The sequence below is a fragment of the Halichoerus grypus genome, chromosome 5, assembly GCF_964656455.1.
Source record: "Halichoerus grypus chromosome 5, mHalGry1.hap1.1, whole genome shotgun sequence".
NCBI classification, from domain to species: Eukaryota; Metazoa; Chordata; class Mammalia; order Carnivora; family Phocidae; genus Halichoerus; species Halichoerus grypus.
The window spans coordinates 143,693,751-143,719,063 of NC_135716.1; the positions used below are offsets into that span (position 1 = coordinate 143,693,751).

The window sequence follows — 25,313 nt, forward strand, 5'->3', positions numbered from 1 at the left end:
AAGCAAAAATGGCCCCATCTTTATCACTCCTAATGACCACATTTGGTCATGTGTAATTCTAGTTCTTGCAACTTTTGAGCTCTTTAGTTTTGCCAAGACTGGTTATTAGAAAGGTAATGTTTCCTTTAGGGGATATAGCAAAAGTCCTATGAGAGTTCAAGCTATGGCTAGCACCTAGTCATTTCCATGCCCTCATGCAAAGAAATTAGCAGGCAAGAGTTTACCATCCTGGCCTGATGATTAGGAGGTGGTAGGGCTGCTGTTATAAAGTGGAGGCATGGTATGTGTGGAACTCAGTTGGCCGCTTGGGCACCTATGGGTTTTCCCCTAAATTGATAGTAAAAGAGATAGAACAACACTGACCTGGGAAGGGCATGTGACCAGAGGCAGACACCTGTCATGTCTTTCTGCCATCAAGGCATTGGCCTGCACTATTACTCTAGAGTAGGGCAAATAACAAGGTCAGCGGAGGAGCTAGGCAAGGGCCAGGGAAATCCTCTAATGGGAAGGAAATAATAAACATCACTTATGGCCTTGAGACTGGCTACAGCTGTAGGGGCTATAGTTGATTCTAACTCTTCTGTTGCCCCTAGAGAAAGAAGCCCAGTAAGAACTTCTTCCAGAACTCAGGAAGCAAGTTCACTCAAGTAGCACATGGACTGAACACCAGAGAAGGCTCTGGTGCCACCCGGATCCACTGCCCCCCTCCCTGTCCCTATACACACTTCAGGGTTAAACACTCTTTAGTCTCTCAGCTTCTGGAAATGTTGGCAGCTAATAGTGCTTGGCTGACTTGCCTTGGCTGAAAAGAACTGCCAGCCCAAGATCGCGCTTGCTGCCAGAGCTAGCCTGTATTCAGTGACTATTTGGCATGGGGACAAAAGTACCAGGACTTTTGTTCCACTTGAGGATGATTCTGAAGGGCCATCCGGGATCCAGAGTTATCTGCAGGATTGGCTAAGGGCCTTATTGTGACTGCATCATAGCTCAACTTCCCCCTTGGCTCAATCCTGCTTCCTTCCCCTCCCCAAGGGCCCTGCTCCACAGAGCACTCCCCAGCAAACTTTCTGCATTCAATTGTGCATCTCAGACTGCTTTCTTGAGAAACTGACCTGCAACACGTGTGTTATGTGCACCTATTATGTCCTATGACAAAAATAAACCCCTTAATCTCAAAAGTGTCCACATATTTTTCTACACTAAAAATTCAAGACTAATTAACAATGACTTTCACTATGCCACATACTAGGAAATAAAACTTTAAATGACCATTTCTAATAAAGGTTGAAAAATTTTACAACATCCAACTTTCAACTGTTTCAGAAATGCATAGAATGAAATGATAAACTTAGAGGGCAAAACAGAGCTAGAACCCAGAGGTTCCTGATGCTGAAAACCAAGACCTATAGAGGCACTTTGTTCTCACTAAAGTACTGTCTCAGGACCCCGTCTAATTGCCTTCTGAGGAGCAAGTGCATAATGTGGCTCAGTACAGGAAAGTATTTGTTCTCCTTTGGTAACTTCGACCATTTCTAACATTTCTCCCTAGCAGATTGCCATGCAAATCTGGGGCCGAAGACACAGCTTTATCCTCTGTCTTTCTGCTACCAATCTCAGCACAAATCCTATAGGCACCTCTGTGTACTTACAACAGAAATGAGCGGACTCCTCATTCTCATCAGCCTCCTCTATCCCAGCTCTTTTGCCCTATTCCATAGATAAAGAAACACTAATGGAGACTTATGGTTCCGTTTAGAAAAATACTTTCCATAAGCTTATCTGTATTCCTGAGGTGCAGGTTTTGTCTTTTGAAGAGGCAGTCAAAATCCTGATCTGTCAAGATGACACAGATTCCTGGACTCTATCCCAGATGGCCTGATTGAGAATCTGAGCGTACAATCTAAGATTCAAGTTTAGGTTCTCCCAGTTTGTTTCCGGAGTACATGAAATAGAAGAACCATCACTTTAAGTGTGTGGCTACTGAAGTCTGTGTTGGTAGCTTTGTGGTCAACTAATGATGGAACAGACTTCCTTAAATGCCCTAAATTAACAGGTCCCCTATCCTGTGCTGAGGGGCTCTGTGTGTGCTTTGAGGCATGTCTTCAAGGTCTGGCAGGAAGCTGACAGCTCCACCTTGGCTTTCACCCTTGCCTCTGGCTAACCTTGAGATGCTGTATAAGCAAGAGATTCTCCGACCCTCTCAGGTCTTTGCTGAGGAAGCCAGAACTCTGGGAACATGCACAGTTAGCTCTACGTGTGTGTGGCCTTCTAGATTCCCGGGAATATGTTGGAGCTTTTCCAACCCCCTGATGGACCTGTCATTCCCCAGCTTTTTCCTTGTAAGTTTGTTGGTCCGCGTTTTGTTTACACCAACCATTATTGCCACCTCAGGCCATGTGATGTTGAAAGATTGCTGAGGATAGTTACTTGAAAAATGCCCTTGGGAAAAGGCAGTTTGCAGAGAGGGAGGTCTGAGTCAGGTCAAATAAAGACAAGGTCTCTGAAGACTTCCAGGGAACTGCCAGACAGGCCAGATAAAGCCTATTCTCTGGAAGTTTGAGCTTTGAGGGCAGCACCAAGCCCTTTTTGACCCTCCAGTGCTAGGCTTCTATTTTTCCTAACGTGATTGTGAGGCTGTTGCTTTTTAGGGCTACCATGATCTGGGGAGAGGGGCATCGGAATAAGGCAAGTTAAAATACCACCAGGTTTGCTGCCGTTACCAACATCCTGTCCTTGAATAAAAGTCTCCACAAATTGTCGCAAGTCTTTGACTAATTTTCAGAGTTGTCAAAAAATTCACTTTTTGAGAAGTTTTTTGCTAGTGTTCTTGTTACTTTTGTAGAGGAGTGGATTTTCAGAGGTCCTAATGTTCTAGAAGTGCTCTCCCGAGAAATTTTAAGAGCTAAATAAATGGAGACCTATATTGTGTTCATTAATTGATAGTCAATGTTATTAAGCCTTCAGTTCTCCCCAAACCTATGGATCCTGTGAAATCCTAATCACAATCCCACCGGGGTTTTCTTGTAGATATTAAAACTATTCTAAAATTTATATAAAGATGTGAGAGACCTGAACTATCCAATGCCATCTTGAAAAAGGACAAACTTGGAGGAGCCAAACAGAGTTCAAGGCTTACTACAAAGTTCTATAATTAAGATAGGGTAGTACTGGCATAAGGATCAACAAAGAAGCCAATGAAAATGAATTTAGATTCCAGAAATAAAGCCACACCTAATTGTAACTTGATTTTTGACAAAGGCACCATGGTAGAAAATCTCCAACAAATGGTGCTAGAATTGCTAGACATCCACTTAGAAAAAAATGAACCTCCATTCCTGTCTCAGAGCAGATAGAACTTCAGATGGATTTATACAATTAAATTAAAACTATAAAGCTTCTAGAAGAACTTAAGACTATACTTTTTTTGTTTTTGTTTTTGGAGATAAGTACTTGAGGATACTTTATTTTTGAACAGGACAACAGAATGCAATACCGTTTAAAGAAAACATGAATAAGAGTACATCAAAATGGTATCTTTTGATAATATTTTTAAGAAAACAAAGTATGGTAGAAACTAGGAGAAATTACATGCCTGACATGTTTTAAAAATAAGTCCTGACAAAGGACTAATGTCCAGAATAAAGAATTCTCAAACTCAAGACTCAATAAAAACTCAGCAAAACATTGTAATAGAAACTTGGCAAAGCTATAGGAACAGCCAATGAGCACATGAGAAGTGCTCAAAGTCATTAGTCACAAAGGAAATACAAATGAAGTCTGAGTTACATACAATGTGAAAACTTGAAGGCCTGTGTATTTCAAGTGTATTGCACTGTACATTTTAACTGCAGCTAAAATATGAAATGCCTTTTGATAATTTACATGAAGTGCTCAGAGGTAAAATAGGATTCCAAAAGTCAAAGTGCATTAAAAATGTTGAATTAATGGTAGATAAACGAAAATGTAGAATTTAAGTTGTGGACACAAGTATTCGCTGTATCATTCTTGCAGTTTGTCTTTATGTTTATCAATCTTGTAATAAAGTGTTGGAAAACTATATGAAAGTGAAGAAATACAAATCCTAGGTTTCTTATTTGTGACTCTTTATATGGCCACAGTTGGGTTTTGGCTTATCATGTCTTTATCTACTCTGTGTTCCTCTTGAAAATCAAAGTTGTATTCCCCATAATCTGACACTCCAGATGGGTTCAATCCCCATCTTCCCCTTGATTCCTCGAAACTTGTCTCCAGGAGCAGTTATAGTGACAGCTTTTCCTATCTAGGACTGTACCACCCTGGTGGGCACAGCCATGGCCTCACCTTCTATCATCAGTTGATTGCCATTTCTTGGGGGCAGGGGGGATAGGAAGACCTTCTACAAGACCTCCACCTTCTCATGGGGGTTGCAGAGTGGCTAGGTCTGACTAGATGGTAACCACACAGCATGGGACTTCCCCAGTGTCTTTTTTTTTTTTTTTTTTTTTAATATTTGAGAGTGCACACAAGCAGGGGGAGCAGCAGAGGGAGAAGTGGGCTCTCCACTGAGCAGGGAGCCTGATGGCGGGCTGGATCCCAGGACCCTGGGATCATGACCTGAGCCAAAGGCAGATGCTTAACTGACTGAGCCACCCAGGCACTCCTTCCCCAGTGTCTTAACAGGGAGGATAGATATCCAGACTTGGAAGTATGAGAGTTACCACCCCACAGGCACACTTAAAGATGAATCACTTATACAATAAGCTACCACCTCACACTGGTTAGAATGGCTAAAATTAACAAGTCAAGAAACAGAAGTTGGCGAGGATGCAGGGAAAGGGGAACCCTCTTACTATGTTGGTGGGAATGCAAGCTGGTGCAGCCACTCTGGAAAACATTATGGAGGTTCCTCAAAGTTAAAAATAAAACTACCCTACAACCCAGCAATTGCACTACTAGGTATTTATCCAAAGAATACAAAGTGATTCGAAGGGGCACATACACCCCAATGTTTACAGCAGCCATGTCCACAATAGCCAAAATGTGGAGAGAACCCAGATATCTATCGACAGATGAATGAATTAAAGATGTGGTATAGATAAACAATGGAATATTACTCAGCCATCAAAAAAAATTGGTATCTTGACATTTACAAGGATATGGATAGAACTAGAGAGTATTATGCTAAGCGACATAAGTCAAACACCAATACCATATGATTTCACTCATGTGGAATTTAAGAAACAAAACAGATGAACATAGGGGAACGGAAGGAAAAATGAGATAAAAACAGGGAGGCAAACCATAAGTGACCCTAAACTATAGGAAACAGGGTTGCTGGAGGGGAGATGGGAGATGGGGTAACTGGGTGATGGGCATTAAGGAGGGCACTTGTTGTGATGAGCACTGGGTGTTATATGCAACTGATGAATCATTAAATTCTACCCCTGAAACTAATAATATGCTACATGTTAACTACATTGAATTTAAATAAAAGACAAAAAAAATCACTTGTATTTTTCTCCAATGCTTCTGTCAGACTCCATGGACCCTTATGCCTCTCTAAGGACCTCTCCTGTGATTAAGCAACCTGCTGTAAAGTTTTCTTGAAGCTATGCCAGCTCAGTAATCCCCCCACCTGTGATTGCTTTTCTTCCTTTCTCCTCCACTTCTTTCTCTCCATTCCTCCTTCCTTGGGATTATTCCTCCAATGATGTGTTAGCTTATGCTCTTGAGAAAAAAGCCTGAGGCAAGTTGCAAGTGCTCCTATTTGCTTGTTCTGCAACTACATTTTCATTTCTGTTTGGTTATCTTGTGTTCCTTAAACTCTACCATAGTTCTCTAGAACTGTGAATTGAATATCTAAATAGACAACAAAATTACCATAATTTTACAATAACATAATTGCAGTCACCCAAAGGAATACTACACACCCAATAGAATACTTAATATTTAGAACATGCAGAACTGATACTATATTTGATTTTTATTACAAGTATGTATTCACATGTTGAAAAAGGAAGAAATAGTTTGCTTTACAATCTTAAGGAAGATGCGTGCAAGATTGCCCTCAGCAGCAGAAATGCAATAGCTGAAAGCGGAAACAATCCAAAAGCAAAGTAGTAGATAAATTCTGTATGTCCTAAAATGAGAATTTCCAGACAAAATACAGGATGCCAATCTAAGCTTTCAGGTAAACAAGATTTCTAAGTGTAAACATCACAAATAGTGCACGGGACATACCAAAAACTTGTTTATCTGAAATTCACATCTAACTGGGTATCTTAAATGTTTGCTGAATCTGGGAACATACTGGAATACTACACAACGATGAAAATCAATGGACTCTAGCCACATGCTCAACATGAATTGTTGAGCAAAAATGTCTCTACACAAAACTTGGTCAGGGCTCAATGATAGTTTAGAAATCAAGATAGTGGTTAGTACGTGGGGAATAAGAGGCTAGTGATCTAAGGGGACCTGAGGGGATCTTCTGCTGATAAGGTCTCTTGAATTAGGTGGGGGGTATTGCTCCACAAAGATTTTTTATGTTGCTTTAAATCACAGAGCTATGACAATTTTTGTGCTTTTCTGTATATATTACAACTCAGTAAAACGTCTTAAGTGAATAGTGATTACTCTGGATTGAATTTTTCTTTGTGCTTTTCTATCTTTTCAGTGTATTCTTTTGACTTTGAACCTGAGGATTGGGCTACTTTTCTGTAATCAGAATTTACCGAAGTAATATTGTATGTAATGACTGCACCTCTATCTTTGGATGAACAAAAAAACCTATTCTGCTACAAAGTTTGGCTGTGAACTCTTTCAGATTTGGGAGAGGAGAGAACTTAAATATTTTAAGATAACTTCATTGTTAACCAACATTTTTTTTTCCTCCCGATTTCCCACTGTTTAGGAGCTTGCCTTTTCTCCATTACTCAATTTTGAGTATTCAGGAAAGAAAAAAGCCGGTTTCTTCCTGGTGGGCTACATAAGTTTTAGAAACAGCAGGGATCTCCTTGAAGATTTGTCAAAAATAGGTTTAGAAACACGAACAACCTGTCTCAGCACAGGTTCAGAGCCTGGAACTTTGTGAAAACAAAGTTTGAATCCAGGTCTGATCGTAATCACCTTGAGCAAGTTACTACACCCCCCAAACTTTAATTCTCTCACTTAAAAATCATTTATGTCTCCACCTAAGGAGTGACCTGCTTCACCCAGTGCCTGGCACAGAGGAAGCCTTCAGTTATCAACATGATAAACCCACAATTGTCCTGATGAAGTCTTGAGTGAAGGGCTCGCTCTTCAGCCTTGAACTTTCTGTGGACCTAGGTTTATGTGCCTGGCAGCATGCCAGATCAATTTACTTGCAATTTCTTCCCTCCTTGACTTTTAGCAATAAAATACTCCATGAAAATGGGAGGTTGATGAAATTATGTAAGTTAAGATGGTTCCTTCCCCAAGCCCTCTGATTCCTTCCCAGAATAATCGTATGAGAAGAGCTCTTTGTAAACTAGACCAGTGTCTTTGTCAATGTCCCAGAGCAATGACAACGAAATGCTTCAGCTTCGGATGCTTCTCTTGTTGTAAAATAAAAGACCTGCTCTGCCCACACCTCATCAAAAGGGCTGATTTCATTGTAATGCTGTATCACTTGGCTGCCCTCCAGGGTCTCCGAACATGCTGGAAAGAAAAGAATGGAAGATGTGCATTATTTCATTGCTCAAGCTCCCATGAAACAGCAAAATGGCAGAAACAGCAGTCTGAGATGTTGGAGATAATTGCTGTTTAATTCTAGATTTGATGTGTTAGCACCATACAAAAGGAATACGATGGGGTCTCATTTACAGCAAACTGTGTCACTGTGTGTATTGGGGGAATATGTCATCTGTGTGTATCCTTGCAAATTACATTTTTCCGCGTAAGCAGTAATCCTGCCAAACAATTACAATGTTTACAGAATCTGATGCAATCCATCTGTTGAAAGACTTTTCTGTGTTTAGGCTGATAAAATATAAAACAGTTGGTGAAGACTTAACAAAATCCGTGGATCTTGATTTTTGGGGAGAGTGTCATGTTCTTTCTAGGCTGCGCAATGGCAATTGATGGTGGAAAGCTTCCAGAGGCTTCCTGGGCTCTCTCCAATTCTGTGGAATGGAGAAACAGCAACACTGTCAAGGCTCAACTGCCTTTCCTAATATAGTACCTTCTTGCTGAGAACGGACACATTGGAGCACTTGTGATGCAAAGTGTTCAGAGTACATAGTTTCTTCCCTCTGCTGTCAATTCTTGCCTTACAGTAAATTTGGGACAGGGTTAATAGTGATTTAAAGCATCTTGGTTGAATAGCCTTTCTCCCATGAGAGGTGGACTTTACTACTGGGGTGAGCTGAAAGACAATGAACCAGATACTTTACAAATGTTAACTTTTTGGAGACTTGGTTCCCCCAGATGCAGACCCTGAGACAAAGATGTGATGCAAGTGGTTGACTTGGGAGGTGCAGTGAGCACAGGCAGGGGAATGGAGAAAAAGAGGGAATACAGTCAGTAGTGAATGTATTAAGCTAGCTACCACAGTTGGTGGCTGGAGCTTAATCTCAGAATGGTGTATCCCTCAGGATTTCCCCACTGAGTGGCAAGACAACTGAGGCATTTACATCACTCTCTCAGCCATCCTTAGTTGAGGACTGCTTCTGGGTGGTGGTCAGTCCCCACATCCATGGGGCAGCTAGGCAGCATTCTGGAAATAGAGATGCAGTCACTGGGAGCTGATTGGAACACAATAAAGCCATCAACGCTGAGGGATAAAGGTCGCACTGATGAAGTCTGCCTTACTCTGTTCCCATTTTAGAGGAAATATTAATACTGCCCATGCTATGTCAATATTTGAGGGTCCTATGGGCAGTAAAGCCTAAAGTGGGGAGTAGGACCAAGAGGACTTGTCTTGAAGCAGCCTTGGTATGGCAAGCAACCAGTCTCTTCCTGGAGAAACATAGTGGTGGTATGCTGCTTCGATAAGGCCTATGGGGAGGAGGAATCTGAATATGATGGGGGGAGGTATGACCTTTTCCCTTGAAGCTATGACTTTGAGTTCTCACTATCTATTTCATATGCTTGTTAAGATTCTGACTTAATATCCTATAACTGATAAGTGGTGAAGCCAAGATTCAAACACAAGTCCATCTGATAGGAGAACTCATGGCATAATTATTGCTTATGAAATAAAAGCAGTGGTTCTCAACCACGGTAGGGATGGCAACTGGGCTCCCCAGAAAACATTTGGCAATGGCTGGAGATAATTTTGGCTATCGCAACTTGGAGGTACGTTACTGACATCTGGTGAGTAGATGCAAATATCCCACAATGAACAGAAGAGTGCCTTCAATAATTATCTGGTCCAAAATGTCAATGGTGTGAGGTTGGGAAAGTCTTCCCTAAAGGTTAAGGGCACATGGGTCCTGGCCCTACTATCTACTAATAGTGTTACTAGGGAGCCCAAAGGCTGTCTCCTAATCTATCATGAAGAAGAGAGGTAGGAATTACTTTATTGAGTCTCACACTTCCATGCCCATAACTTCAGGGAGAGCTGAAAATCGATTCCTCAGCCCTATAGATCTAAGTTATTCGAGAGTAAGGCCCAAAAGTCTGTTATAAAAAGTATCCCCAGGTATTTGAAGTGGACCATACTTTGAGAAACTTCATTATACAGTGGTTTCCACAACTGATGAAAAATGGTTTATCATTTTAAGTATGTAACATGCTTTAAGGGACTCTAAATATAAGCTGCTATCATGACTACTTGTCTTGACTTCGCCAACAGAACCAGCCTTGGCGGAGAAGTGAGATCATCCAGAATAATTAGATCAGGAAGTTGATAGAGGCAGACATCCTAGGCAGGGCTGTGGAAACACCAGATGTAATCTCACAGGGCTGTAAGATTAAATGCCCTGTCCTGATGAATGGTTTTGTGACTACAGTAGACTGGGACTTCAGTTGCTGTATAAAATCTTAATGCGGTCTATAAAATGCTGGGAATAGGATGTTCATCATAGCAAGATTGTCTGATTTATTTCCATATCCTCAAAGCATAGCATGGTGTTTGCCACAGTCCAGATTTAACAAACCACGTGTTAGGTGCTCCATGATGTGGGAGATAGCTGGGGAGATAAAAGATCTTCTCTGCCATGGAGTATTCTCAGGTGCAATTTCTCCTTGGGGGCTCTCTGGAGAAGTCCCCCATGCTGTTACAAGCACATCTGCCAAGCAGTATGCTAGGTCTCTTCAGTTTATCACAAAGTAGCTACCACTATAATGTAGCACTTAACTTTGCTTCAATCCTTCCTTGCCTCCCTTCCCTTTCTCCTCATCCTTGCTTCCTTGGTGTGGCATCCCTTAAATAAATCCTCAGCACTTTAATCCTTTCCTCAGGCTCGGCTTTCTAGAGAACACCGGCTCACTTTTGATTTGGTGAATTTCCCACTTTTTTCATAACTCATTTCTGGAGTCTCTTCCATGAAGACTCCTCTGATGACGACCACCCTCTTCCCTGCCTGAGTCAGACATCCCTCTATATGCTAGAGCATCAGACTTCCATATCTCCCAGCACTATTGATCACCTTTTGTATCTAATAAAGGGTGAAACCTCCCACCTTCTAACTAACCCCACTCACCCAATCAGGCTGTCCCTATTCACAAGTTTGATAATCTTTCTGGGTTTTTTTGCTGGCATCAGCCACAATGGTTTTCATAGCTCAGGTCTCAAGAGATACTTATAGAATAAATGTGGGGAAAGCATGAAAAGAATATAACCAGTTAGTTCTCTTGCTAGCTCATGGAAACCTGGTTTGCCATATAAGGAAGGGAGCTGGAATAGTTGTATGTCATTAGGGCAGCTGATTCACATACAGGGAGAATCAAACAGGTTCTGAGATGGGAAGGATCAGGTGGCTCAGAGCACCAGCCAAGGGAGGGCCCTAGGGAGGCATTGTGTATATGGTTCCATAGGAATGAATGCTGCCCTTATAAGGTGGGAGAGCAATGTGTCTCAGACAACCCTGTTCAGACTTGGGAGTCCTGTCTCTGCTGCATGAGGTTAAACAGAGGCTCTGAAACATTCATTACCCTGAAGAAAGGTGATGTTTTAATGGGCCATAATGAAACGAAAGTTCCACAAGTGCATGGGTTATCTGCTCTCAGGATCTCCGAGAACCACATGTTAGGTGCTCCATGATGATTAGAGTGGATGATTGGCAAAGACTCCACTGACCAATAAATCTTAAAATGGTTTCCAACAAGCTTATTTGTATACCCAACTCCTAGTATACTGCTTAATCCAATGGCCAGGGGCCTCTTCTATGCATGGTCAGGTTTATTCCTTTCCCTGCAGGGATTTACAACACAGTGGAAGAAGTGGCCCTATAAGACTAAAACAAAGGGGTTGTGGATATTTGTACACTAACTGTTCCCTTGTCACAGATTCATTCCTTCCTCCCTCATACAGGTACACTTTCCAGAAGAAAATTCCATCTTACCACCTCGGTTCCTGGACACTTATTTTGCAGAATTAGGGTAATTAATAAGGGAAAGAATTACGAGCAGTTACATGACCCGAATAGTAATTTACATTGGAGAGGGCAGGCATTTTGTGGCAGAAGAGAAATGGATATATCCAGGTAGTTAAGTTACAAAAGTGGGAGGCACTCCAGTTGAGGTTTAGAATTCAGGAAGTTTGGGAAGGGAAAGGAGACTGCTGGACAACTGCTTTGCATGTTAGAGAAATGGGAAAAGAACAACTTAGGAAATATGGCAATATGTCACGAGCTCTTTCCATTTGCATTTTTGAACTATGTCTAAAAATGTGAAAAATCACTTTTTTAATGTGACATTAGGAGAAGGAAGGGAAAAATGAAGGGAGGGAAATCAGAGGGAGAGATGAACCATGAGAGACTATGGACTCTGAGAAACAAACTGAGGGTTCTAGAGGGGAGGGGGAGGGGGATTGGTTAGCCCGGTGATGGGTATTAAAGAGGGCACATACTGCATGGAGCACTGGGTATTATACGCAAACAATGAATCATGGAACACTACATCAAAAACTAATGATGTATTGTATGGTGACTAACACAACATAATAAAATTAAAAAAAATAAAAATAAATAAAATGACTACACACTGACTACAATGAAGGAGTAATTCTTTATGGATCTAATATAAACAAGGTTAGAATGACTTTTTGATGTGAACGTTCCCAATGATTATTAGAATACATTATAACTGACCTTTGCTCCATAGGTCTTGTGATGTTTGTGGCCAAAAGCAATATAATTTTGACTGGAGCTGATTCAGCAGAAATATTTACTTAATCTTGTTAACATTCTCACTAATGAAGCATCCAATGATCTTTACTACAGAATGGGGCCAAGATATCCAGGTGCCCCTCATCACGGGTCTGGCTGTTGACATTTTCCGTTTACTCTAATCCCGTACAGCAATGTGAGCAGGCAAGGCTTGAATGTGGGAGAAATCTGCACATCATTCACTGGTCACTGATTTCTGACAACCAATTCAGAGGGAAAAATTTTTGACTTAAAGTCCAATTAGTCAGGGAGTTCCTCCTTTTTCCTTTTTACAGGATTGGAAAATTTGGAAACTAGCTTGGAAGATTTCTGTCCATTAACACTTCTACCAGCATGTAAGCAAATAAGGGAGACAAGCAGAAATCTCAGCAATTCTAGATTCTGCGGTAGTCCCTGGACTCGGGAAGGAAAGTAATCAAGCATTTACAATGCCAAGGAGGTGCACTGCCCAGAAATGCTTAAAACCATTAAGAGCAGGAGTGGCAACATCTTAAAACTCCAAACTCCATCTCCAAATGGAGGGCTACCTTGGGGTAGGAGATGCAGATCCTAAAGAACAGTGAGCAGAGTATTCCTTCTGCCACTGCCCAGAATCCAAATCTCCCAACGCTTCATGTTCTGGGCAGCGTGAACCACCACCCCATGACTTGACATGGTCTGCCCAGTTAATGCCTACTCAGCCTTGAGATCTCTTCTACTTAGCACTTCTCTTGGAAGTACCACAGTGGTGCAGATGAAACAGGTTTATGCCTACACTTCTCTATAGTACTTATCCCAGTCCTACTTCTGTGTAGGAAGCTAAGCTTCTGTGTAGGAAGCTTAACGCTAAGGGGGTGGCTTTTCAGATGATGGAAAAGACCTTCACCAGCCCTAGGGCATACCCTTGCCCTAAAAGAGGTTTCGAGCAATCTGGAATTGACAGAGCAAGACTCCTACAGACCCAGTGTTTGATTTCTCATGAGAGGACTTCAAACACCAGTATTCCTGGGGATCAGGGGAGAGCCACGGAAACCCATTCTGGAACTGTTTTGGAAACATGGGCTCACACAAGCCATGTGGGCTTTAAAATAGCTATGCAGGATATTGTATGGATGCTGATAGAAATGGATCTGCTATTTTTAAAAAAAATTTTTAAACCCCGAACATGCTCAAATGAACCTCAGATTAAAATCTTGAGTGGCTGTTTTCTTAGTTCCTTTAAACTTTTTTTTTCCTTTTGGCATGTCAGTGACTAATAAATTGCAGTAAAGCTTGAGTTTATACTAGCTCATAGGTGATTACAGTGGACAAGTAGTTTTCCCCAAACCCAGGGCCCCTTGGAAAATGAAATAACCCACATATGGAAGGAATCAGCAGACAGAGGGGCCCTACCTACCTGCATTCTCTAGCTGCTGAAATTGTGTTTTGATAAGATAAGAGGAAACAGGGCAAGAAGGAACTCCGACTCCTAGAAACTGAAATCTAAAGCTCTTTTTGCTGTAAGAGCTCCACGGAGGTCAGCTGGGCCTGGACGACTGTGGTGGGACTGCCGAGCTTGGCCCTAACCTGGGTTCTTCATTTCCATCCCATCCCAGCCTCTTGCTGCCTTCTGTCCTCCATCGTCCCGTTACTCTAGAAACCGTGTTGCAGACGTTCCAGGAGAATCCCAATCTCCATCGTTGTTGTCCTGATATGTTCACAACTGCCCGCAACCTTGTCAGACCAGCTGTTGTATGTTTGCCTTCAGCAGCATGGTCCTGGAATCACAAGTCGGAGGGGTGTTGCAGCCCCCCAAAGCCAATGGAGGCCAGTAGCTAGCAGGAATGATTGACGCCAGCCCGCTAGGATGGGGCAGTTCATTACTAAAGCTCCCACTAGTCATGGCCTGGGAGAAGACAGGCCCAGTCTTTTAAAACTTTTCGAACTTTTAAGTTTGGATAACCAGAATAGTCTATTAAAATAAAACGAAACAAAAAAACCCATTACAACTAACCTGGCCAGAAAAAAAATGAGTATGCGAAGAAACAAAAAATACAAAAGCCTATTTGTCTCTAGGCTCATTGGCCACAGGCTGCCAGATTCCTTCCATCTTTCCCTAAATTCTCCATGGTTTTTCCTATCTGTGGATGTCCCCCATATATCATTTCACCAACTCCTCCAACATCTTGTGAGCTAGCTGAGGGTTGTCCTGTTCAGTTCAAGGGCACAGTGGCTCAGATGCTAATTTGTCCTTGGTTACACAACTCAGAAAAGATCCAGGTTTTGAAAAGCGTTCTTTTGGACTCCAGTGTCCCCGTTATTTTTTTCCCCGTTACAGCACTAATTATGCACCCCAGCCCATTTTTTAAGAAACTACCATAATAGATCCCACAAAAAATCTATTAAAGGGAAATAAAAATTTTAACATAGAATAATTTAGCTATCAAAAATAGGGTGTTTGGGGTGAACAGCCTCAAGCACAAGTTGAAGGAAGTAAGAAATAAGTCACACTCCTAGTGGCCAAGTAGATAAAGTCTTATTTTTTTAAAAATATTAGATTGTCTTACTTTTTTGTAAATCTGAATATAGTTGACACAAGGTTACATTAGGTGCACAGCAGTGACTCTGCTTTTCTGCTACAAGTGTAGCTACCTCGTCACCATACAAAGCTGTTACAGTATCTCTGACCATATTGCCTTTGCTGTGACCTTTAAGAAATAATATTTAAACACTCAAGTTGAATTGTTGTTGATGCTATACTGTGAGACCCGCCCCCGCATTGTCCAACCACTCAATAAGTCTGGTGCCACGCAGCTGGTATCGGTGGTGGTCAAGGGGTAAAAGATGGGACCATGAACCACAGAAAAGGGACCCACCCCACCCCCCCCATATAGACAGCCAGGTAATGGATAAAATGGTCTAATTCATTAGAATTGGGAACTCCTCGCCATAGCAGTTATATAATCAGGAGAAGCACAAACCTCCCCAGAGGCCTCCCACCCTAGAATTCCAAAGGAGATGACTAGGGCAGTGGGTTTCTCATCTTGTGAGACGGTGGTCAAGTGAAAATACTTTTGTATCTTAAAGAGCAGGGTGACTCCTCTTGTGTCTTCATTATTCCTGGAAATAGATACAAGAAAAGGTCTCCATAACCATCCCCCTGATGACAAGCAAAGCGAATCGCTACAGCATCTGTGCTCCCATTGTACTTCGTTAAAACCTGCATTGCACTGTGACTGTATAATCTTGGTGGAAGAGCGAACGCCCTCAGCCCCACGCCTCTGGTACATACCACGACAGGCACGAAGATGCACACTTGATAGGTCAAAGTTTCTAAAATCCCACCATCTCCAAATTAATAGCTGTGTGTGTCATGTCCTTTCCATCAGTTGTGTTTACACTTAGTATTCCTTTGTAACGGAGTTTAATTTTCCAGAAGGTACTAATTTTATTGCTTCCAAAGTAGTCAATTATTTTTCTGTTTATATAGCATTTTATGTTTCAATTTTCCCTTAGACCCGTTTGCAGACACCCGGTTGGGATACGCACTTGGTAACATAAACCCAAATTAATTTGCACAGTTTTGCTTGACTGGGCTTTTTTTTTTTCCTTGAAGTCACGCTCCATGAAAAATTCTAACCAGGTGAGCCTTGGCAAAGCAGCTGTTCCTCTCGTGGTCTGTAGGGAGGAACCACCAAGGCATGAGCTAAGAGGCAAGGCAATTACCTGCCTCCCATTTGGGGTCTTTGTCTAATACTGACTTTTAATTACGAAGGCCAAATGTTTATTTTCTTAAGGGATCCATTTCTACCCCTTGGTTGTTGACACAGTTGGAATATGAAACCTGTTTACTTTTTTTTTTTAACATGGGGGTGGATAGGTATGTTTACATTATAGTAATATATTCTGAGTGTCAGTTCTGTCAACTCTGACCACATGATCAGTTTTAGATCTTTATACTCCATAAGCTAACTAAAAATACATTAAAGATGTATCCCCTATTCTGGAAAACACTCCAAAAATGTATACCAATACTGTAGTTTGTGTTTATTGAACATTGGGGCTGACCCATAGGAGGGGCTCAATTTGTCAAGTGCTGGGGATACAACAAGTTTCAAAAAGGCCAAGGACTTCTATTTTGGGGCTAATGGACGACAGCAGGCTAAGTGCTGTCATAGCAATAGGTGGGGGCTATTTGGACCCATAAACCCTACTTGTAGAATTCTTTCCCAAAGAAATGGTCTGAAATGCAGAAATGGCTCACTGAGCCTGTTCCTACAGTGGGCATTGTTATTGACAGACTGTTCATGCGGATCGGGTTCACACAGTGAATTAAACAGTGGAAAAACTGTGGAAGCAGTGGGAAAATTGTGTTAGCTATTCTGAGCCAGGCAAAGTCCAAAACAATCTGAATTAACATTCTCAACTCTATGAAGGTATTCCCATTTTTACTGATGTATAAGAAAATCGACACCAAAGTTAACTCGTCCAAGGTTACTTAACATGCCGGGTAGCCCTAGAGCCTGCCTTATGTTAGAACCATTAAAAATGTTATATACTTGATACTGATAGGGAGACAGGCTTATGATATTGACATAGAATTGGACACACACTGCCAGTCTGAGCCTTGGGTTCTCCTAGAAAGCATAGCCTAAGATAAGGGCTTGCAAGCATATAACTTGGGGAAGTTATTTGAGGAAAGAGCAGTAGAGGGAAGGAAGGAGTGAGACAGGAAAAGAGAGAAAGCCAGTGCAAGGATGTTATGGAGCTTGTCACCCTGTAAGCAAGGGGGGGTGGGCTCTGTCCCACTAGGACCCTCCGAAGAGCTATAGACAATGTGCTTCAGAATCCTTTGCTGAGTGGATGGGGGAGGGGAGGCTATGTCTCCCAACTCCATTCCTCATTGGTCAAAGCTTACCCATCAGTGGCCTCCCTCTATGTCCAGGGCAGCACAAGCATGAGTGTTGAGTGAGCTTCTGTGGACCTCACATTCTGAGGTGTCAAAGAAGACGTGGGGCAAAAAGTGAGAAGACAGGAGGTATTGAAAACTTAGGCCTGCGTGAGGCTGGTGCGGCAGCGATGGGTGAGGGGACGGGAGGGCTGAAGGACAGGTGGCAGAGCCCCAGAGGTGCCTGACACAGCCCCTCCTTTACCCTAGTCCTGCCCAGTCGCCGCCTCTGCCCCGTTGCGAGATTGCTCAGTGCAGTCTCCTTCCACGAGCATGGCTCACTGCAGCGTCTGCCGGAGTCCAGACAGGTGGGTGAGCGGGACAAGCTCCAGCTGCACGACCGCGGGTAGCCCCCAGCTTGTAAGTGACCAATCCCGCTCCCCTCCATTACCCATTAGGGCTTTCTCCCCTGCTCAGCCTGCACTTCAGCAGGCCTCGGGTGCTGCCTAGTAGAGTGATCCAGACTCTCCTCACTGAAAAACCCAGGCCTGCTTCAAAGGGATCCATGTCCCTTCTGAACGCTGCAGGTTTCAGCTCTGGGAAGAGGATCTTGACTTAGAAGACCCACCCTTCCATGGTGGGCTCTACACCAGAGCCTTGACGATGGGCTGGGGTTTAAGTGGGAGAGATCCTTTCCTTATGCTTCGGGGACCCCGCAAGTGCAGCGGATGCTCTGTCTCTTGCTGGCACATCCTCGAACCCCTAGGCACACCTCAGCGGGTTCCCCTTCTGCGTCTCTGAGCCTTGGTCCCTTCCCTCTTCCCAGGCCATGGTTGCTGATGTTCCCTTTGTGCACCTGCCATGGGCATGGAAGCTCGAGGAGCCACGACCAGTGTGTCTGTCCCACAGCAACGGGGATAGGAAAGAGGAGGAGTATTACTGCCACCGAATTATACTCCTTAAAAAAAAATGGCTCAAGTGGCATGTTTTATTATATACACTTCACTGCAATAAGCTATTGAAAAATATATACACCCAACATACTGCTTGTAGGCAATTTTTGTTCCTTTTTAAGCTAACATTCATGTAATGCCCACCTTTCTTATGTGCTTACATACATGCAGTACTACTGATGGTTAATTCTAGGTATTATGAGTGACTTTTATTCTTCCTTACACCTCCAGATAGTTTTCAAACTTTCTCTAGTGTTTCTACAATGAGAAAAATCGACCCTTAAAATTCCGAAGTCCTCTAAAAGAGAGCACTTGGGTGTTAAGGAATGGCACCTGACCTTTAGAACCTAAAAAATATTTCTAGCATTCCAATTTTCTCCTCCTTTCAGTGCTCATTTCAGTTAAAGCATTTTAGGAAGAGTTCAAAGGTAAAGAGAGAAAGTGGGTCCATGGACCTGAACTGGAGGGGCTTGAAACTGTGTCCCAGCCATGATCTGCCCCCCTCATCTTGCCTTCTGACAAATGCAGACCTAGAGAAAGACTGACTTGGCTCCCCTGATCTTGGACTCCGGTTTCTGAAGCCTCTGCTTCTACTCGACACAGAGGGGCTTGCAGAGAGCATCGGGAGAGGATGCAGCCGCTCCTCGTCCCTCAGGTCCCTGGAGGGCTTGCCCTGCTGTGGTGCGTGCTTGGAGCCCATGCCACTGTCCTAGTACCTTCTGCCCTGGGGCTTTTGGGTTGTGGCTGAGCTACCATGGGATCAGCTTCCTATTACTTATAGTTGTTCAGCCTAGAAGCTCCAGAGAGTTGATGCTCTATGGGGCCATCCCTGACTGGTGGCAGATGGGAGTAGGCGGGCAAATGCTTTCTTCCAGAAAGACGATCTGGAGACACAGCAGCTTCATGCCGCTGCTCTGACAATGCCCACAAGTGCAGGGAATCGGCTTGTCGGCAGGCTGTGGTAGCACAGAACATGGTTGCCTTAACTCTCCTCGTCTCCTGCCTCCCTGGGATTTCACTCTTCAAAATGTTCACACAAACTTTAGACTTGGGCTGCTTCTCTGGAAGAACTGGGTCAAAAGTCTACCCATACATCTTTTGGGCTCTGTGTGTGACTTGAAACAAATCACTTAAAATCACTTTATACAAAAGGTAACTCAAAGCTTTAACCGAGCTTAACGATTGAGTGAGACAGTTGCATATAGGGGTTGGGTGTTTGTTTAGTGTAAAAAGCACCCAGCATATTTCCTGACCTAAACACTAGCCAAGAAAAATCATTTTGCCCTTGGCTGTCTCCTAGCTTTCGCTGTGTTGAATCTGCTGGTGTGGCTGGTCAACCCATAATACAAGAGGATATGTAATAAGGTGAATCAAAGTGAAAATTGTCGGCAGAAGAGAGTAGTAGGGTGTTGGCGGTCTCACGTGGCTCTGCTTCATACAACCTAGGGAAGCAACCATATAACCCACCATGAAACACACTTGACCACATGAATCCATACTCCGTGAGGCAGAAATGAGTCTGCGAGGATTTTCTGGGAGATAAGCTAGGTCAGCACTTTGCCCAGTATTTCTCTTTATAGGCTTGGGACAAGAACAGGATTTCCTTTCTCCTCATCTTTGCTTCCCACATGTATTCTAAGTCACCTTTGCTAACCTTCTCAATTCCAAACAGGCTCACCCAGAAAGGCTGTGTTTTTAAAGGACTAGATTTGTGTGTGGTACAAGCAGCCCTACTTCTTGGGCCATATGATCCGGCAGACCCTTTGATGTTGGAAATGTCAGTACTAGAAAAAGATGCACGTGGAATTTGTAGCAAATCCCAGGGGAACAATCACAACACCGGCCTCTGGGTTTTTTGTTTGTTTTTTTTTTAACAAGGGAAGGACATGTCCTCTTCAACAGATAAGTATGCATCTTTATTATACCAACTCAGAACATCTCTTTTAAAAGGAATTTACATAATATATTAAACATAATAGTTCTTCATAGTTATTGCTGTCTTCATTGTTTCTCAACTCCTTTAGTAATCCCTTCTAGAATTTCTTGGGGGTTGACATTAAACTTATTGATCTATAGTTTCAAGAAGAAAAAAGGCAGAATTCTGGAAAGTTGGGGCATATTTTCATCTCCTGCATCTTACAGTCTATTGCTCGATGGTGACTAAAAGCATTTCCACATCAAATCTACAAGTTTTATATTTCTTAAGATGTGCTCTTCCAAACTTAGAAAAACTAGTTTACTTATATTTTATCTTATGATGGCATAAACCTAAAATAGGTGAAAAACCAATGCTTTAAAACTGTTCTTTTTGATAGAGAAAGTAGATGTTTGATATTTCTGCTTTTTTTACTCTACCATCAAAGTACTTTCACCCTCACCCAATGGTAAATACAGCATAATATTTCTTCATTTTCTGCTGATCAGAGTTTTTAGGGGTTACTGGAAAATAAGCTACCTTGGAAACTTTACTTCTTGGGCATTATTTTTAAAAACAACTATTATGGTAGGTCCTGGGTCCTGGGAGAGTTGGGGATGCTGATGCCAGGTGATCATGTGCCTGCAGATGCCTGTTGTGAACTGAATCTGGAAGACCCATTGGGTCCTAAGATCAAATGGGCCCAGCAAAACTTCATCAAAAGAAATGATCCATTAAAGATCCAATGTAGGCAGAACAAGACGTTAGGTTTAATGAACAGACAGCTCAGACCCACCACTGATGTACCAGCATCCTTCCCTAAGTCCATGCCAAGGACCATGGTTTTGGCCAAGTCAGGTTGGAGAAAACCAAGGAAAGATAGTCAGTGGTTGTACATGTGATTCTGGAGCTTGAGAAGGAAGTTTGTCATATACCTTTAGAGATCAACAGCAAGGCTTTTCTGATGTTCCTCACAATTAACATTCCTAAGTTGACTTCTATCCATGTTAGGACTCGGGGTCACTGAAGGCTAAGGTGGCAGATATCAATCAAGATCTCACTAACTGCTGTAAGTTCCATCCTTCAACTATGACCTAATGCCTCCTGATTAGGACATGATCTGAGACCACTGACCCTTGGAAACTGGCCTTGGGTTCACCTCCTTAGCTACTCCCTTTGCCTCCCAGATAATACTTGGAGTTCACCCACCTCTTCCCTGAACCCAAACCTGGCTTGTTCTCTACAACCTGAAGTTATTGCACTGCTTGGTTTTCCTTGTGGAGTGACTGGGTCACGGCTTCCTTCAAAGATTGAAAAAAGCCAAGCATTTTATCATTTCCCACAACTCCAGTAAGTGAAGAGTAATCAAAAATATCTCTTGAAACGTTGTTTGAACTCTCTGCTACAGATGTTTATCTGTTCCTTATTTCTGTGTACATAAAAACAAGCATAGACAGGGCTTCAGTCAAGTACTGTGCTGTGAGTGGTAAAAAAAAAAAAATAGATATTTCCAGTATTACACAAAGCATAGTAGTCAGAGCTGCCTGTAGAGCAAAGGGCTCGAAGCTCCTCCAGAAGCAGGAGTTTTCTACCCTTGGAACTAGTTGTACAAAGAGGATAGGCAGTCGATGCAGGAATATTTTAGAGATGATGTAATCTATTAGGGCACCAGTAGAGGTAGCAGATAGAAACCAAATGAAAGTCTTCAGTTCTAATACATAGAGGCCATTATCAGAAGGGACTTGCCTGGCATATGAACCATAGAGTCACTTAGAGAGTCTGGCCAAGGTCCTTGTGCTGGCATGGGAGCCCACCCTGCACATAGTGAGCCCCCAGGAAAGAGTTTGTAGTCTGCTTCCCCTTGTGGATGATCTCACTCCAGAACAATTTCCTTCAACCCAACTTGTATTCCACTGTTGGCTCAACATGTGTGTCTACTACATGTCTGTCATTATCCTGGGCATATTCTGAGATTAAGTAGAAAAGATGCTTCTTTGAAGTCTGGAGAAGTCCCAAGTAAACATGTGGAAACAAAAACCTTTATAAAGTACCACAAATAAAACAAGGAGCTGAGACAAAATTGGTGGGGCTGAGTAATGACCTCTGCCTTAGGTGATCAAGAAAGCTTTTCCCTGCTTCTAACCTCGACTCAATTCATGTTCTTGTTTTTTTGAAGCTAAAGCTTGATAAAGCTCCCCTAACAAGTGCCCCTAGCTTCCGTTCTCATCTACACTATGCAATCCGCTTCAATTAAGTTGTTGGCACATGGACACAAATCATTGCCTGGTACACCGTACTTCTGTGCCCTCCCCTGCATCCTCACCCCGTGAGTCAGACCCAGGTCTGATCATTTAGCCCAAGGCCCCGTTGACCAGTATGTAGAACTGCCTAATCCAATCTGGGTTTGAATCCAGATATTAGACAATGACTTTGACCTACCATTAGAAATAATTGAACTTGGACTCGCTTTTTGAATTGTGAATTTCAGCCCCTTGTCTTAGAATCAAGGTGAACTGGAGGAATGAAGGCCTTCTTAGCCCTGATTTACAAGAGTTTCACACTGGCCTTAAAATGGATCTCAACTGCACTGACCTCTGTGGGACTGAGCCCTGTGGTGGAAACTAGCCTGGAGCAGCTTGCTGTAGCCAGGCAGTGACCAGAGCCCTGCAAATCCATGTATCCTCTTCTGTAGCCACAGGTGCTGGTCCCTGAGGCCCCTCCACTGCAAAATCTGCATGCCCCAAGCCTGACAAGTCTTCATCCTTTAGTGTTTACCACCCTCCCTTCATTGGCTCCCTTTTCTGTGTTCTCCTTTCCAAATTAGATGCAGTAGATGTTAAATATGTATGTCCTATTAGTTGTATTAGATTTTCTATCTTCTTCCTTAGCTACACCTCAGTTTTACCAAGTATAGCTTTGCTCTCCCTGCCACTACTTTCATCCAGGCTGTCCTCTCATGCCTAAACTACTCAAAATGCTCAGATGATTTCCTGTCCAGATCACTGATATGGGATTTACCCTAACACACAAAATGGGAGAATTTGGAAGGATGTGGAGAACTTCCTGAGCAGGGCAATCAAGGCCCCATATGCCTACCTAACTCTCCTAATCGTCATCTTCCAGGTGCCTCCACGAGCTCCACTTTCTACATGCTGCCCTGATTCTCCAGCTTTGCACATGTTTCTTCTGCCTAGGATGCCCTCAATTACCTCTACCCCAATTTGGTCCACCTCGGGCCTCCTTTTGAGTTTACTTCTGAGACCTCTCCTGCATCTTTAATCAGACACTTCACCACCCCTGCCACCACCCTGCACCACTATAACATTTCTCACAGAGCACTCTAAGAACTGGCTTACATATTTTAAAAAATGGAGGGCCATATATATCCATCCCTCTATCCCTGCTACTTTAGTTGTTGCTCAACCTGTGACCAGAGCTTAATAAGAATTAGATCAATGAATCCAGCTCAAGTTTGCCTTGGCTTCCGTTTATTTGCTCAAATCCCTAAAACCATATGCAAAATGGTTTGTACATATTTAGAATGTGGGGGTATCGCTGCCACCATTTTTATTGAGTCATCAGTATGATAGTTTGTGTCTCACGCTCTTTGTAATTCTATACTCAATAGATACAAAATGAAATTCTGACAACCAGTTCCAGGGCTCCTGAACCCTTAACTAGATCATGGGCATAAGAAAGCCCAAGGATGTAGGAAAATGAAGGATTCCTGGAGAGTTCTTACTGCCTGGAAGAATCTACCTCCCTCCAAGAAGGGGATGGTGGTGGTGAGGAGGCTAATTTCTTTACTTCCAGCCTAATATCAAGGAGGCTTCCCTGGGACCATTGAAATAATTTTACAAACATTTCCTGGGTTTGGGGGGACAAGACTGAAGCAGGACTCAAACACCTGAGAAAGGCAAAGCAGCCTTGGCAGCAGGATGGAGGGGTTGCCCCAAGGTCAGGCTGGACCCCAGATTTATTGGGACTAGAGGTACAGGAGTGTTTCTGGGGCCAGAAGTGAGAGAGAGACAGTTGCCTGGAGGTGTTTTGAAACCTGCCCAAGAGTGCTTCTGCTCAAAGTCCAGAGAACTGAAGAGCAAGAATCTGAAACCCAGAGCCAAGGGAGAGGCTCAGCAGCTGTCCACTAAAGAAAATGTACCTGGTCCACTTTACAAGAAGTATAGTCAAAGGTGGTGCCCAGCAGGTAGCTCCAGGGTCCCATGGAAGAGCCCAGAGAAAAGTCCACACCAAACACATGCTCCAATCAGAGAGCAAGGCCAGTTCTAGTAAAAACTTTATGATCCCCTCACTGTCTTTTAGTACTGATCCTCAGGTCAGGAACTGCCACCCAAACCCGCCCAAAGCTGAAGAGAGGGAAAAATTCAATCAAGTTTGGAGTTAGGGTTAATACCTTATTTTAGATAGTCTGGCTTCTGAATTAAACACCCATTATGACCTAAGCAACCAGAGGAAGAATAAAAAGAGCAAAAAGAAACACCATGAACCTATTGGAGTTTGCATCTAGGTTGAAGGGGAAAAAAAATGCCCCCACTGACTTCACTGTACAGGGACAGTGAGAACCAAAAAGTAAGTGTTATTGTCATTAAGATATGAGTTACATTTACAGACTTTCTGAGCGTCCAGCTTTTATCAGGTTTCCAAAGGAATGTGTGACAAAGGTTTAGGAATTAGCGTTGTTACTTTCCAGAGCAAGGAAATGAGCTGGAACAGGCTGATGGGTAGAGAGGACCTGAATAAATGCCTCTTGCTCTTGAACCAGGGTACTGAGACCAAAGCCTTAGGGTTTTAAACATCAGGTATAAACATGCAATCTATATCTAAAAAGATCAGATTTTATACATGTTCACATTTTTCTCCTAATGAGCTATCACAGGGCTATTGACTGATTTGAAGCATAGGGGGGAAAAGTCTCCATAATGAGACTCCACTAGTTTCTAAGCCATGGCCCCACTTGTACTGACCACATCTGTCTGCATATGTGATGGACTGCAGACTTCATTTGTCCTGGCAGCACTGATTACCATTGACAGGGTCACAAACCCCAATGCCCTTGGGCTCAGGGAGGCAGGAGTATCCTTGAGAGCTTGGCCATCCTAGGGGAGCTGTGTCCTGTGCTTTACTGGCCTTGCTGAAGGCTGGGGACAGAAACAGTATATGGATGCTTATCTCTGTAAGGAGACAGAAGTTGGAGGTCTCTGGTAACCATCCTGTTCATTTACGCAGGTGGGGTAGAAACCTAGTTCCAG

General features: G+C 43.0%; 1 long non-coding RNA gene across 1 annotated transcript in view; it reads left to right on the forward strand.

Annotated features, from left to right (window-relative positions):
* Positions 1 to 6,858, forward strand: part of LOC118554965 (uncharacterized) — a 369,884-nt gene extending 363,026 nt beyond the window's left edge. Inside the window, exon 3 of the long non-coding RNA XR_013447586.1 lies at positions 6,656 to 6,858. This is a non-coding gene — a long non-coding RNA (uncharacterized LOC118554965). The remainder of the gene's footprint in view (positions 1 to 6,655) is intronic.
* The last annotated feature ends 18,455 nt before the right edge of the window (positions 6,859 to 25,313 follow it).